This window comes from Petaurus breviceps, unplaced genomic scaffold (assembly GCF_028583685.1).
Source record: "Petaurus breviceps papuanus isolate PSGF00001 unplaced genomic scaffold, PetGlider_PUasm1.0 582, whole genome shotgun sequence".
Taxonomy (NCBI): Eukaryota; Metazoa; Chordata; class Mammalia; order Diprotodontia; family Petauridae; genus Petaurus; species Petaurus breviceps.
Genome location: NW_027186390.1, coordinates 12,906,367 through 12,920,555, shown reverse-complemented (window position 1 = coordinate 12,920,555; position 14,189 = coordinate 12,906,367).

The following is a 14,189-nucleotide window of genomic DNA, read 5'->3' as shown; positions in this document are numbered from 1 at the left end:
TCAGATACGGTCTAAAACACCATTTGACTTCTATCATTAACCAGGAATACCATTCAGTTTTCTTTCCAAGTTATTCCTGGGGAGTTCACTTAGAAAACTGCAAAAAAAAATTAGATGGAGCTGGGTTTCAACCTTTCTTTTCAACATTTCAATCTATTCTCAGGAATAGGCCTGAGAAGTCCCAGGTAGAATTGAAGGAGCTACCTATCTTTGCTAGCTATTCTCACTAACAGCTACAATCACCATACTCCCCTACCTATTAAAAGACTCTCATGATGAGATAATGATTTATTATTATCATCATTATGGTTTTGGTTCCCACCTGCAATTTCATTTGGTGCGGGAAATTCCCTCTACCAATTCAGGTTAACAACAGTTTGACAACTTATTATCATAGAGTATATTATATCTGGGGCTTACATAAATAATGACATTGTTAGACTGTAACTAATCTTTTTTATTTTCTTTTCTCACAAACCAGTGATTTCATCAGGGTGGAAACTCCCTTCACAGATCCCTATCTCCAATTTATCTGCGTCATGAGAGTCATAGAGAATTTCCCAAGGGCACAGAGACTTTGTGTGGCATGGCCAGGGTCACACAGCAAGTATGTGTCGGGAGCAGGACTCAAACCCAATTTTTCCTGCCTTACTTAAAGGCTAGGCTGGGTGATTTGGTGGATAGAAATCCCTTATACCATTCTGTTTTGATGCCTGAATGAATGTTCAGTCTTCTACTGTGCTAATATTCGATATGAACAACACAATAGGTTTGAAGAAAAGCATATACGTGTGCGACTAATCACTTTCTAGCATATACCTTGTATTGCTGTTCAGTTGTGTCTGACTCTTTGTGACCCCATTTGGGGTTTTTCTTGGTAGAGAGACTAGAGTGGCTTGCCATTTCCTTCACCAACTCATTTTACAGGTGAGGAAACTGAGGAAAACAGGATTAAGTGATTTGCCCAGGGTCACCCCAGTAAGGATCTGAGCCCAGATTTGAACTCTAGAAGATAAATCTTTCTGCCTTCAGGCAGGCTTGGCACTCTATGCACTATGACTCCACCTAGCAGCCCATAACTAAAGATGAAAAGCAGTAAGAAGATTTTTTGATCAAATTAAAAATGAAACCATAGATCAATTTTATATGGAAACTTTACCAATACTCTACTTAGTGTTTTTATTGGAAATACACCTGACTACTACTAAAATCAGCTGTGCTCAGATCACTGAGTTAGGTATGCTTCCTTTTTGTCTATTGTCACAGAATTTAAGCACGTGATCAAATGTATTAAACCAAGACATTTTGTCAAATCAGAAAGAAACTTCTTTCACAGTTTTACCAATTATCAGCATGTTGAATTGGGTAATGAAGCTAGATTTTAGGACTCACGGAAAAAGAGATTTGACTGTTTATGATTTATATGGATCTGTGACTTTCATCAATGTGGACACTCCCTCTACAAGCACAGATTGAAACTCAGTGTGCCCTTTCATCTTGTGTGTTTTTTATATTATCTATTATTACTATTTTGGAGGCAATTGGGGTTAAGTGACTTGCCCAGGGTCATACAGTAAATGTCTGATGCCAGATTTGAGCTCAGGTCCTCCAGACTCCAGGGCTGAGCCTCTTAAGTGCCCCAATGTTATCTACTATTTAATCTTTGTTATTTAATCATTATGATGCACTTTAGTCATAATTCTCATGTGGCATAGTTAATATTATCTTACAAAGTTTAAATAATATGATTGAATTGGCATAGGGAACTTTTAATGGAGAAAAATTCTCTCCTAAGACAGATCACCTCCTAGTCTTCAATGGGTTTTAAAAGGTTGCTTGGAGGATTGAGTGACTTGCCCAGGGTTACCAAGCTGCTATATATGTTGGGGGTGGGATATGAATACAGGTCTTGCTAATGAAGAAGTTAGCTTGCAAACTATATGCTACACAGGTCCAGGTCCAAAAAAAATATTTTTTTTTTTGGAAGGGGGAAGGTAGGACAATTGGGGTTAAGTGACTTGCTCAAGATCACATGGCTAGTTTTTGTGTTAAGTGTCTGAGGCTGGATTTGAACTCATGTCCTCCTGACTCCAAGGCTGGAGCTCTATTCACTGCTCTACCTAGTTGCCCCTCAAAAAATTTAAGATTAAAAAAAAACCATCCTCAACTTAAGGCAATGTGGTAGAGGAACAAAGTACCTGCCAGGCTCACCTTGCCACCTTCTGTTTCTTCCTAGAGGACCTAGGGCTCAGACTTAAGACTGCAGGTAAGGTATTATGGGCTAGACCCAATTCAGACTAGAAGGGTGAGAATTACAATGAAATAAATTTATTTATATTAAATACATATATATTTATATTAAATTTATGTTAAATAAATTTGTTTAATATCATGGAAAGGATACAGCATTGATTCAGATAGACATAGTGTCTCTCCCTTCTCTGGGCTATCAAAACCCCTCCCCCCCACTTCAGCCACTTAATTTCCATTTCACTTATTAATTAGGGTACATTGGGACAGACAGGTGTGTCACTCAATCAAGTCTGATCGACTCTGACTCCTCCCCGTTGGTCCTTTATGTCCCAGGACCTAGGTGACTAGACAGCCAAGTCAGATTCTTGAGACTCAGTTTCTTGGACCAATCAAGTTGCAGGAATGACTTCTTTGCTTTTCAGGAAAAACAAGCCCAGAGACTTTGCTGCTACCACAAAGGGAATTTTTAGGGATTAGGAGTGCAGTTTGCAGGGATGGATTTGTTGTTGTTCAGTCATGTCTGACTCCTCATGACCTCATTTGAGGTTTTCTTGGCAAAGACATTGAAGTGGTTTGACATTTTCTTCTCTAGTTCATTTTACAGATGAAGAAACTGGGGCAAACAGGGTTAAGAGACTTGCCTAGGGTCAACTTCACAGCTAATAAGTATCTGAGGCCAGCCTGACTTCAGGCTCTATCCACTGCACCACCTAGCTGCCCCAGAGAGAAACTCCTCCAACAGATAAACTTGACCAAATTCCCCATTACTTCAGGCTATTAGGCTGAGTTTCTGGTCTAGGGATTGCAGAGTAGTAGAGGTAGGGCAAAGGCCCCCAGGCCTCCGGACACTCCTGGCCCTCTTTGGGAAGTGTGGAAAATGGAAGTCATAGAGTAAATTACAGTTGCCCTCTGGGTCTGGATCTAAGGTTGTTTGGAAATCGACTTGCAAGTGAGATCTAACTGCTTCCCTTTCAGTCTACTCTTTTCCCTCTCTCCCCCATCTCAGGATACCAACAGTGCTTGTCAAGGATGTTGTAGATAAGATTTCTGTTCAGGTACACACAGGTTTGACTAGATAACATCTAAAGTCCTTTCACAGGATCATAGTGTTATAGCTGAAAGGGACCTTAGAGGCCCTAAGTCCTCACGTGCTCCTCCTCTTATAGATGAAGATAATGAAGAAAATGAAGTTGGGGCAGCTAGGTGATGCAGCAAATAGACTGCTGGCCTTGGAGTCCAGAGGACCTGAGTTCAAATTTGGCCTCAGACACTTAACACTTAATAGCTGTGTGACCTTGGGCAAGTCACTTAACCCCAATTGCCCTGCCTTCCTCCCTCCAAAAAGAAAACAAAAACAAAAGGGGGTGGCTAAGTGGTGAAATGAATAGAGCACTGGCCCTGGAGTCAGGAGGACCTGAGTTCAAATCCTTCCTCAGATACTTAACACACACACACACACACACACACCCACACACACAAACCCCAGCCATGTGACCTTGGGCAAGTCACTTAACCGCAACTGCCCTCCAAAAAGCAAAAAAAGAAAAGAAAAGAAAAGAAAGTTAACTGACTTGTCTAGGGAGTCACACAGCTAATTAATATCTGAGGCAGGGCATGAACTCAGATCTTCCTGATTGTAAATCCACTGGCTTCCATTTCTCCAACTCTGTTAAAAGGTATCACATCTCCGGCTTAATTGGGAAAAGGAGACTAGGGCACCATACCATGGATCTCTTCCCTGAGCTCCATAACTCTCCTCCCTGGTCTTTAGTCTCTGTCAGGAAAAGGAAAAGAGGGTGCCTTTCCTGTCATTCCATTGTAGCCTCTGGCCTCCACCCTCCTGTAGGAAGAAGAGAAATGTCATTCGATCATACCAGTCCCCCACCACTGAGGTCAAATTTCCATCAAATTTCCAGCCTATCTTGAGGGAAGGAACATAGCACTGTTTCTTTTAGGTTTAATAGTTTTTCCTCCAACAGCCCAAGGCTCTGAAAGGATTGTACCCTGAGATCAAAACCCTATTGACAACGAAAACTTTCTGAATTTCTCCTTAATGATTAAAAACTTTGCCCATCCCAGTGATTCTGAACCTCTGTAAGTTATCATTCCAATGCATTTCTGTGCCCTACTGCCAGATTTCTTATTCACATTCTCTCAACCCTCCCCACCAAAGTCCTACTTCAGAACTATCCACTCCTACTGTGCCCTCTGGAATATCTAATCCATAGACAACAAATTGCTTTCACTTTAACATTTTCTTTTTCCCACTTCTACCACCTTCTGGCTATTACTTCCTCTTGCCTCCCTAGCCATGCTTTCCAGCACTGACTGTACTTTTTACTCATTCCCTCCTGAGTGACTGATCAAGGAAGGGATGTTGGAATACTCCATGATCCCCATTGCCACTTCTGGGGTATCTCCTTACCACCATCACTCACTAAAACTCTCTTCCTTTGAGGTTCATTCAATCCATATCTAATGCCCAGTCAAAATTCTGGTAGATGTTGTCTCCAGATCTCCCACATGCTCCCCTTCTTTCCCCAATGAGTTCAGTACCTGGCTCACAATCTTTTTCTCTTTTCCAACTCCTGCCTCATATTAAGGGGACTTCAACATACATTCTGACATTTCCTTAAACACCCAACCTTCCCAGTTCCTCAACTTAACTCATTTCCCATGTCTTATTCCTTCACCCCATTTCAACCACACACAAAGATGATCATACCTGTGATCTTGTCATCACCCACAAATATGCTATTTCCACATTCATGAACTCTGAAATTCTTGGACGTGATCACAATTTATATTCTTTCCACTTCTTCCATTGCCTTTCAATACTTTCAAACCCTATTCTTCATCCACTATGTGATTTCCAGTTCCTCAGTCCCTTGGCTCTCTCCCAGGTCATCTCTCCTTTAATCACCAAACTCCATTCTTCTTGCTATCTTGATCACTTGGTGATCCAGTTCAAGTCTATGCTGTCTTCTTTTGAGTCCCTTGCCCCCTAATCATATCACTAATCATTCCCTGCAGAGCCTCATCCTTAGATCATTCCCCAAATATGCTACCTTCATTCCTATTCATGTGCTGCTGACTTAAGGTGGAGAAAATTATGAAACCACGCTGACTAGATACACTGCAGATTTATGTTAAATAACCCCAACTGGGCTTTCACTGCTGCAAGGCAATCCTTTGACACCTCTCTAATTAACTCATCATCATCCTCACCACAGCAACTTTTCTAGCCTTTTTCATTTTTGTTCAAACCTTCCATGCCTAGAGGCAGTTAGGTGACCCAGTGGAGCACAGGACTCAGAGTCAGGAAAACCTGAGTTCAAATTTGGCTTTAGACACCAACTAGCTGCATGACCTTCAACAAGTTACTTAACCTCTGTCTGCCTCAGTTTTCCCAACTATTAAATGGGGATGATAACAAAAGCACCTGTCTCTCAGAATTGTTGTGAGGATCAAATGAAATAAGACTTGTAAATCCCTTAGTACAGAGCCTGGTACATTGTAGGCATTTAACCAATATTTATTCTTCCCTCTCTTCCTTCAATGCTTCCCCTTTCCCTGCCCTCTCAGCTGAGAACCTTGACTCATATTTTATTGAAAAACCAAGGCCATTCATCTAGAACCTTTTCTCCTCCTTCCTTATTTCATATCACTCAGATGCCTTCTGCCACTATCTCTTTCTTAACCCCTGTCTCGCACAAAGAGCTTCTCCTTGCCAAGGCTAACCCCTCAACACACACAAGCGGTCCCATTCTATCCAATCTTCTCCAAGAGACTGCCTCCTCTATCACCCCACTCTCTCACATATCTTAAACCCTTTACCCATCTGCTGGCTACAAACATGCCCTTGTCTCTCCATCCTCAAAACCCTCACTTGATCCATCCATCTCTCAGAACTATCACCCCATATTTCTCCTTCCTTTTCTCTTCTTGAGAAGACCATCTGTATTAGACATCTTCATTTTCTCCCCCCTCTCTTCTTAACTCTCTATAGTCTGGCTTCCAACCTCATCACGCAGGTGCAATAGCTCTCTCCCAAGTTATTAATGATCTTTTAATTGCCAACTCTAACGACCCTTTCTCACTCTTCTTCCTTCTTGACTTCTCTCTAGCCCTCTTCCTCTCCATACTCCCTTCTCTCCAGGCGTTTGTGACACTGCTCTCTGCTGGTTCTCCTCCCATCTGTCTGACCACTCCTCCTCAGTTTCCTTTACTGGATCATCATGCAGGTAATGGCTACTAATTGTGGGTATTCCATAGGACTCTGTCCATGTCTTCTCCCTCTATACTGTTGTACTTGGTGACTTCATCAACTCCCATGATTTCAATTATCTTCTCTATGCTGGTGATTCTCAAATCTACCTCTCCTGCCCTAACCTCTCTGGTGACCTTCAGTCTCATATGTTAGACTGTCTGTTAGACATCTTAAATTGGATGTTCAGTAGACATCTTAAAGTCATGTCCCAAACTGAACTCCTATTAGACATCCAATGTCTATTAGACATCTTAAATTGGATGGATCTTAAAATCATGTCCCAAACTGAACTCATTACATTTCCCCCCACACCCTCCTTCTTCCAAACCTCCCTGTTATTCTAGAAGGTACCAGCATCCTCTCAGTCCCCCAGGCTGGTGACCTAATTGTCATTTTCTGCTTCTCACTATCTAACTCCTCATATCCAATCTGTTGCCAAGGCCTTTTGATTTTATGTTTATAACATTGCTTGAATATGTTCTACTTTTCTCCTCTGATACTGCTATTTATTATCCTGATGCAGGCCCTCATCTCCTCATGCCTGGCTATTGTAACTGCTTGCAGGTTTTGCCTGCTACAAGTCTCTCTCTATTCTTCTCCATCCTCCATTCAGATGTCAAAGTGATTTCCTAAAGCATAGAGCTATGTCAGCCCCTTACTCCATAAACATGACTGGCTCCCTATAACCTCCAGGATCAGTTATAAAATCCTGTACTTGGTATTCAAAGCCCTTCATAACTTGTGCTCCACAATCCTTTTTTTTTTGGAGGGGCAGTTGGGGTTAAGTGACTTGCCCAAGGTCACACAGCTAGTAAGTGTTAAGTATCTGAGTCTGGATTTGAACTCAGGTCCTCCTGATTCCAGGGCCAGTGCTCCTCAATCCTTTTTAATCTTCTTACATCTTATATCTCCCCCATGTCCTCTTCAGTCCAGTGACACTGACCTCCTTCCTGTTCTTTGAACAAGACATTCTATTCTATTTCCTCACTGGCCATTTTCACTGGCCTCATGAATGGAATGCTCTCCCTCCTGTCTCTTCTCTTGTCTTCTCTGGCTTCTTTCAAGTCCCAACTAAAATCCCATCTTCTGTAGGAAGTCTTTTGCAATTCCTTTTAGTTCCAGTGCCTTCTGTTGATTATTTCCTATGTATCCTATATATAGCCTGTTTGAACATAGTTGTTTTCTTATTGTCTCCTCCCTTTAAACTGTGAGCTACTCAAGGGCAGGGGCTTTCTTTGGGCTTTTTTTGTATCCCTAATGCTTAGCACAGTGCCTGGCACACAGTAGGTGCTTAATAAATGATTATTGACTGATTGATTGACTGTTTTACCCTCTGCTCCATCTGGCTACCCCTTTACTCTGAGGTTCTATAAGTCTATAAACATTTCTCAAGCAAGATTCCAGATGGGGTTAATGCCTTTTGTTAGCTGAGTGTTATTGTTGTTGTTTAGTTATGTCTGACTTTTTGTTGACCCCTTTTGGGGTTTTCTTGGCAAAGATACTGGAGTGGTTTGCCATTTTCTTCTCCAACTCATTTTACAGATGAGGCAAATAGGGTTAGTTGACTTACAGCTAATATATGTGTGTGTATATGTATATGTGTGTGTATTTATCTATATCTAGTATACATAGTATGTCTACAGGGTGTCTCTAAAGTCTGGACACATAGGAAATCTCATTAACTATACATATTTTCAAGAAATGAAAAGCCTGAAATTTTCAACATTTTATTTAATTAGCATAAATGAGATTTTGTAGGAAGACATAGGAGACACATAGGAAGTCTTATTAATTAATTAAATTAAATTAATCTCATTAATATGGAAAATAGTCCCCAAAAGGTAATGAAAGTTTTTATTCCATATGAAATTATCATGGCTAAATTTATGCTAATTAAAGTGTTGTTGAAAATTTCATTCATTTCATTTCTTGAAAATATGCATAGTTAATGAGATTTCCTATGTGTCCAGACTTTAGGGACATCTTGTAGTATACACTATACAGCTAATAAGTGTCTGAGGTCACATTTGAACTCAGGAAGATGAGTCTTCCTGACTCCAGGCCTGGCGCTCTATCTACCTCTCCACCTTGCTACCTGTTGGGTTTTATTAGGTGTGTAGAATAGGGGAACAGAAACATAGAGATACTTGCAAGGCCTTGGGTCATTCTCACATTTGCTAATATTTAAAACTCTATTTTCCTGACAGCCATGTGAGATATAGTTAGCTCTCAATTACCGGTTCTACTGAATGAATGAACAAAGCATTATTAGGGCTTGCTCTGTGCAAAGCACTGGAATCCAAGATGCCCTCCTACCCCTCCGGGATAAATAAGGTCATCACTTCTAAACTCGCCACCATCCTGTTAACTCAAGCCTTGACTGACATCACTCCCCCAGCCTCCTCTCTCCTCTGATTAGAGGGCTAGAGGATGGAGTGCCAAACTCCTCCCAAAGGTTCCTTCATAGAGGGCAGAAATTGGACTTTTGGGGCTAATCCCACCCTACATCTGTTGCTTTTCCTAGGAACACGGTGCTCCATGAAGCTCTATGCCAGATGCCCTGTGGTCTCCTTCCTACCTCCTGCCAGTACCCTGTGGTCTCTATCCCTTCTTTTCCATCTCCATTTGTATATTGTTTCCCCTCAATAGACTGTAAGCCCCTTGAGGGCAGGGACTATCTTAAATTTTTTTTTTTTATCAATTCTATCCCTAGCACTTAGCACAGTACTTGGAACATAGTAGGTGCATGATAAGTGCTTATTGGATTAGATTGGATAGGAGCTCACATTCTAGACACACATGGAAGATTTCAGCTGCGAGTCAGATGGAAAAGTCCCTGGTCCCTAGAGTACAGCAGCAAAGCAGATGTTCTTTAAATGACTCTTCTTTAATGTCCTTTCCATGGATAAAATTACAGCAGTTTCTGATGTTGAAGCATCTGACTGTGCCAAGGCAAATGTTCTTTTCTGAGCACCCAGAGGAACCGTGTCCGGCTACGTCTCCACAGGGGCTGCTTCCCAGGATGGTGGGCTGCAAGTGTTACTATTCCCAAGGCCTGTGGGGAGATGGTGGTCAAGGTGCTGGTGCAGTGGACAGAGTGTTGGGCCTGGAGTCAGGAAAACCTCATTTCAAGTTCAGCTTTAGACACTTACTAGAGTGACCCTGAGCAAGTCATTTGCTTCAGTTTCCTTATCTGCAAAATGGGGATAATAATAGCATCTATCTTCCAGGGTTGTAGTGAGGATCAAATGAGATAAAAAGTGTAAAGTATTTAGTACTGTGCCTGGCACATAGTATGCACTATATAAATGCTAATTTTTCTTCTCCTTCTCCCCCTCCCCCTCTCTCCCCTCCTCCTCCCCACCCCCCCCCCCCCCCCCCCCTCTCCCCCCTCCCCTCTCCTCCTTTTTCTCCCCTTCCTCCTTCCCTCCTCCTCCCCCTCCCCTTCTCCCTCCTCCTCCTCTCCTCTTCCTCCCCCTCCACTCCTCCTCTTCCCTCTCCCCTCTTCCCCCTCCTCCCCCTCCTCTGCCTCCTCCTCCTCCTTCCTCTCCTCCTCGTCGTTCTTTGCCTGGCACATGCTGCCTCCCTGTCTTTCCCTCCAGGTGCCTCTCTTCTCCAGTTAGGTTGGCTTTCCTGCCCTGTGTGTGGCAGCTGGTTGGTTGTTAGTGAGGATGCTTGGACCCTTCTCCACAGGAGTTGCTTCTCTGTATAAATAAAGGCTGTGAGGGCTAGGCTGGGAACAGGACCAGCGATGGTGAGCTCCAGTGCGGCCACTCCTAGTGTTCTTGTACCTATTTGCCCGTTGATGGCAGCTAGAAGTAGTTTTTGATGTGGAGGAGGAAGGTAGGTCCTTTCTTCTCAATGATTTTTCTCCTTAAAGAGATGCTGGGGTGGAAGCAGGTCTGGTGGTTTGGCTGATACTGCTCTTCCCAAGGCTTTTGGGCTCAGGACTTGAGCTGTCTTCATCAGGTCAAATTGTAGCTGTGGTTTGATTTGCCTTGACTTGCTGCTGGGAGAGAGCCCCAAATGGCAGGTAAGCCAAGGAACATTTTTATTTTGGGTCTTGGGTCCAAAGATGAGAACGTTAACCTTGAACCAAATCTGATCTTCCCAATAGAGGATGAAGTATCATTTGCATACAGCAAATAAAACTCAACAAATGTTCATCACCTACAATGTGCAGAATTTTGTTAGGCATTGAGACACATGTACATGAGACACATGGTGGTCCCTGCCCTTAAAGAGCTCGCTGAGGATAAATCACCAACATAGCTATAACATACAATTTCGTATAATAAGCACAATAGACTGGTGCTGACCAGAGCATTATATTAGGCCTGAGTGGAGAAGATAATTTCTAACTGAGAGATTCCAAGAATCTTCCTGGAAGGGGCAACAATTGGAACGGATTTGAAAGGGTGAGTAGGAGGTCAAAAGACAAAGAGAGCAAAGAGGTACATTCCAGGCATAGAGAATGGTGCATTAGGAGGAGGGAGGGGAGAAGAATTGTTCAGTCTGACAGAAGAAGGAGAGAAATAAGAATTTATTGAGTGCCTATGTACCAGCTGCTGTGCTAACTGCTTTACAAATATTATCTCATTTGGTCCTCACGATACTCCTAGAAGGTAGGTGCTATTCTTCTTATTTACAGTTGAAGAAACTGAGGCAGATGGAGGCCAAATTACTTTTCCAGCCTCTCTGAGGCTGGTTTTGAACTCAGGTCTTCTTGATGTTTTATCCACTGAGCCACCTAGCTATCTCTAGGTGGCTAGAAGCTGGAAGGGAGTAATATAAGATGAGGCTGAAAAGGTAGGGTGACTGTGGAGGGCCTTGAATGCCAGGCAGATGAGCTGGACCTTTTATACTTTCCAGAAAGGGCTTGCAGGTAGGGAAGCACAGAGACCTATGCTCTATCACCAATGCTCCCTTACCCCTACCCCAAAACTCAGCCTAGTGCCTGTCGTGCGGATTTGGCCGTGTTTATCTATTTGAAGAGTTTTCTCCTTGAACAATAAATAGACAGATCTCTGCCACCATTCTTAGTTGTGGGCCTGAGGAAGTCACATTGAGTTCCAGTTTCCCAGTGGGATGGAGTGAATATGGGATGGAGGTGACTTAGGTCGTAGGAGACAATTGGGTTTCACATCTGAAATCTCCTCTCTCTGAAAGTAACCAGTGCTGGCCACAGGCTTACAGGATTACAATCCAAATGCCCAAACAGATATCAGGGGAGTTTCCAGGGGCTCCATGTTGAGAGTGCCTCTTAGTACAGAGGGAAAAGGGACTGGAAATGGAAAGAGGTTCATAGAATCATCACTCTAGAACTGAAGGGACTTCAAGGCCATCTAGCCCAGGCCCTTCATTTTACAGATGGTGAAAATGAAGTCACTAGAATAAGGTGACACGCTTAAATTCACATAGGCAGTAAATAGAAAAGCAAGAATCTTAACACAGTCTTCTTACTCCAAATGTAGCGCTCTTGCCACTGTATTAGAGTAGTTAAACAGCAGGTTTATTTCTCCTTAACAAGCTAGACAAGTGAGAGGGGGATGGAAGCCCAAAGAAGGATGTTATTGCTGCCTTGGGAAGGATACTGATTCATAACTGGAGCACAGAAGAATGGGTATGCAGGTACTCAGAGAGGACATGCACAGTTGTTATTTTATTTTTCTAAAATTTTTTTAAAAGTAAAAAAAAAACCAAACAATTGTGGGGGGAATGAGTTTTGCTGGAAAGGGGAATTGCAAGTCCTGGTTTTCGGTCCGGTTCCAAGTAAAGATTCTTAACCAGGTCCCTGCCAAAGTGCCTCATGGCTAATCTATAACACCCCCTACAATCTGGGTCTTGGGCCTCTTCCAGTAGTCCAGGCCAACTGTACTGACTTGCCCGTGGTTTTCCTGCTCTACACAAACCAGGCCTAGGGTAAGGTTGCCAACTTAATTTTGAGTTGTGAAGGGCCACCCCTTAATTTAAGGGTTGGGGGCCTGGGATTTGAATCCAGATTCTCCAGAGGTGAAAAGTCAGAACACTGCCCTCCCACCTCCCCCCAGTAGGGTATTAATCTCATTAATGCCAAGGACTTGCAGAGCCCCCAGTAAAATATTCGTTCATTAATGGAACACTGCATGCTTGTTTGCTCATGCTTCTAGCAGGCAGGAATTGTGCCCAGTGGAACAACACAACTGTTTAAATCAGGCCCACAGGAGAATAATTTATACTGGTGGTTAGAAAAGTCCTGATGGGGCTCTGCTTTCCCCCAGCAGCATCCTGACGGAATGGTCTGGTTTTCTTATTGAATCCACTGTGGTACAAAAGAAGACTAATTTAAATTACATGTGTGACTTCAGTGCTACAATTTGTTTGACCTATTGTTATTCATCAGACCCCTAGAGGTTGTCACTTTCTCACCAGTCATAGGAAGCCAATTATTGTATGGATGGTGAAACTGAGGCATTGGAATGGACTGACCTGTATAAAGCTACAAAGGAACTCAGTGTTAGTGTGAAGAATGAAGAAATGGGATGAGGCCCAAATATGGGATATCTCATGCACCTAGAGGTGGAACAGGTAGGTGGCAAAGTGAATAGAGTGCTGGGCCTGACATCAGGAAGACTCATATTTCCTGAGTTCAAATCTGACCTCAGACACTTACTAGCTGTGTGACCTTGGGCAGGTCACTTAACCCTGTTTGCCTCACTTTCCTCATCTGTAAAATGAACTATAGAAGGAAATGGCAAACCCCTCCAAGTGTCTTTGCCAAGAAAACCCCAAATGGGGTCACAAAATGTTGAACACAATTGAATAGCAACAGAACTGGACCGGACATGGAGACTAAGTAGTTCAGCCTTCATATTTCACCAATAAAGAGACAACTTCAGAGAAGTGAAGTCACTTGTTCAAAGTCACACAAGCAGTAAGTATCGGAGACAGAATTTGAACCCAGATCTATTAACTACAATTTGATTACAACATACTGCTTGCCAATGGTATCAAGTAATCTCTTCTTTCATTAACAGACCTTGGATGAGTCAATTGATAATAATGACAATGTAGAGCTGTAAGATCTTTTCAATTATGTAACACTTTATATGTTTTATTGAATATTCTCAACAGCCCTTTGAGGGAGGTTGAGTACATATTATTATCCCCATTTTGCAGAGGAAATTGAGGGTCACAGAAATGAAGTAATCTACTCAAGGGCATGTAGATTGTAAAAGGGGGGGGGCTGGAATAGAGACTCAAATTTTCTGACTCTCAGGTCAAGTGCTCTTTCTACTACCCCAGGCTGCTTTTATCTCTCTAGGCCTAATTCAGTTTCCCCATCATTGCCTCCAGATATAAGCACGACTTTCAATGCAGCCCCAAGCTTTGGGTCTAACAGATGAAAAGGCCAGGAATATTGGTAGAAGAGGCCCTGTCCTTATCCTGGGTTTAATTTATCTTCCCATACCCTGTCCCCAACTCACTGGTCAATGTGAGAGAACAGAAGAGATTTAAAGTCTGGAAGTCGAGGAACTCCCAACCCCAGAACTGTTTGGTAGTTACTGGGGAAACAGACATTGTCTGGTTTATAGGCTATTTCAGATATTGAAAATGGGAAAGTATATAGAAGTACCATGAAGTCTTGATTGGGAGGTCTAAGCAGTTAAGACTAGGAAGAGAAATC